The sequence below is a fragment of the Oryx dammah genome, unplaced genomic scaffold (assembly GCF_014754425.2).
Source record: "Oryx dammah isolate SB20612 unplaced genomic scaffold, SCBI_Odam_1.1 HiC_scaffold_29, whole genome shotgun sequence".
In the NCBI taxonomy this organism is placed as follows: domain Eukaryota; kingdom Metazoa; phylum Chordata; class Mammalia; order Artiodactyla; family Bovidae; genus Oryx; species Oryx dammah.
Window position 1 is genome coordinate 25,747,987 of NW_024070213.1, and position 2,596 is coordinate 25,750,582.

Here is a 2,596-nt window from a genome sequence, read left to right on the forward strand (position 1 = left end):
AAAATGAACACTTATAAACCCACAATCGACCACACAACTTAAGAGCTAAAACATGACTGATACTTTCAAAGTTATCTGTGTGCTACTCAGATCCATCCTCTTGCTTCCCACCTCACCCCAGGCAGTTAAATACTATCTTGGATTTTGTAAATTTCATTCCTTTGTGACATATGTATGTACCATTACATGGATTACCTAGTTTTGTTTAACTATATAAACATAGCGTAATTAATATATAGTCTTTGGGGGCTTACCTATTTTCATCAACATGAAGTGAAGCATTATTGCTCAGTTGTGTCTGACTCTTTGTGATCCCATGGACTGCAGCCTGCCAGGCTCCTCTGTCCTTGGGGTTCTCCAGACAAGAATACTGGAGTGGGTTGCATTGTATTCTCCAGGAGATCTTCCTGACCCAGGGATTGAACCCAGGTCTCCTGCATTGCAGGCTAATTCTTTACCGCTGAGCTGCCAGGGAAGCCCCTCATCCAACATAACTTTCCTAAGACTCATTTACACTGTCTGCATATCACATTGATGCATTTACTTTCACATGATGTAATATTTTTGTATGTGGATAAATTTTATTTATCCATTCCTTTGTTGATCACTTGGAAAATAATTTAGCATTATCCTAAAGCTGAACATGTACACAATCCTATAAACCAGCAATTTCATTTCTGGGAAAAATTTTTTATACATATATGCTAGGAAATACATTAAAATATGTTTATAGTAGAGTGTTTATAAGAGCTATATTCCTTAATTATATTGTTATTTATAATTAATGTGTAATATTACATAGTATTGTTACAGCCAACAGGATCAATAGCATGAGTAAGAGGGTAAAGAAGGGTTGTAGAGATGCCCTGCAGATAAAAAGGATTATTAGTTCAATGATATATGAATTATTCAGCATTCAACATTCAATATATATTTTTGAGTACTCCCATGTATAAAGCACCATTTTATTTGCAAGAGATATAACAGTGAATAAAACTGATGAAGTGGCTGTTATCATGGGGCCTTCCTTCTTGCTGTGGAATATAGACATTAAACATATAAATTAATAACATGCTATTAGGTAGTAGTGGTACTATAGATAAATACTGAGCAAAACAAAAGGATAGAGACTAATGGGCTTCTAATTTTGATGGTATAGGCAAGGGGACCTCTCTGAAGGGTTTGATTCCTGGGTTGGGAAGATTTCCTGGAGGAGGAAATGGCAACCCCCTTCAGTGTTCTTGCCTGGAAAATCCCATGGACAGAGGAGCCCGGCAGGTTACAGTCTGTGAGGTCACAAAGGATTGGACGTGACTGAGCGATAAGTATACACATATGTCTCTGAAGAAGTGCTTTTTGAAGAGAAACAGCAATGAAGGCAGGGAAGAAGTCTTACATATATATAACTTGAGAAAGAGCATTTTTGGGCAGAACTGCAAAGACCATTAAGTGTGAGTATTTTTATTGATTTAGAAAAGCAGTAGGCTGTTATTGCAGGTGAGAGAGAATTAGTAAGAACAAGAAAGCTCAAATAATGTTGGAGAGTTAGGCAAAGGCCAGTTCACAAAGGCATTTATGTCATTTAGTTTAGGTGTCATTGTTGGACTTGGTCGGTTATTTATTTTAGGTATGAATGAAAGAGAACCATTTGATAATTTCTTTTTAGGGGAGTTAGCTAAATAATATACTTGTTTGTAACACACATGTTTATAATAATATACATGTTTTAGGAGTGTCATACTTGATGATAAAGGGAAAAATCCTGTGGTAGGGCAAGAGCAGAAACAAGGATGCCTCTTGGATGGGAGTGATGGTTATTCAGACGGGAGAGGAAGTTGCCTTAGGCTAGATGCTACTAGTGGAGCCGGTAAGAAATGATCAGATACGTTTTCAAAGTGGAGCCAAAAGGATTACTTGATAGATTGCTCATAAATATGTAAGAGAGAAGACAGGCAGGACTCCAGTGTTTTTGGCCTTTGTAACAAGGTAAAGATGATACCATGTAACGAGATGGAGGATGATGAAGTATGGGCAGGTTTCAGTTTTCTACAAATCAAATGTTTGGGTTTAGACATATCATTTATGAGCTATTTAATAGATATCCACGTGGAGTGAGCTGTCAGGTAAATATTAGATAACTTAGTCTGGAGTTCAGGGTATTGCTTACGACAGAGATTTACATTTGTAATTGGAAGTTAACCATAAAATTTATATTTAAAGTAACAGAATTAGATGGGATCACCAGGAGATCAGCCTTGGTTATTGTTTGGAAAGAATGATGCTAAAGCTGAAACTCCAATACTTTGGCCACCTCATGCGAAGAGTTGACTCATTGGAAAAGACTCTGATGCTGGGAGGGGTTGAGGGCAGGAGGAGAAGGGGACGACCGAGGATGAGATGGCTGGATGGCATCACTGACTCGATGGACGTGAGTTTGAGTGAACTCCGAGCATTGGTGATGGACAGGGAGGCCTGGCGTGCTGCGATTCACGGGGTCGCAAAGAATCAGACATGACTGAGCAACTGAACTGAACTGAAGTGGTTAGTGTAGACAAAGAAGAAAAGAGGAATGAAGATGATGAAGATGAGCCCTGGT

The 2,596-nt window shown here is 38.5% G+C and overlaps 1 long non-coding RNA gene across 1 annotated transcript in view; it reads left to right on the forward strand.

Annotated features, from left to right (window-relative positions):
- Positions 1-2,338, forward strand: part of LOC120858906 — a 20,411-nt gene extending 18,073 nt beyond the window's left edge. The window contains exon 3 of the long non-coding RNA XR_005719966.1: positions 2,246-2,338. This is a non-coding gene — a long non-coding RNA (uncharacterized LOC120858906). The remainder of the gene's footprint in view (positions 1-2,245) is intronic.
- Positions 2,339-2,596: the final 258 nt, after the last annotated feature.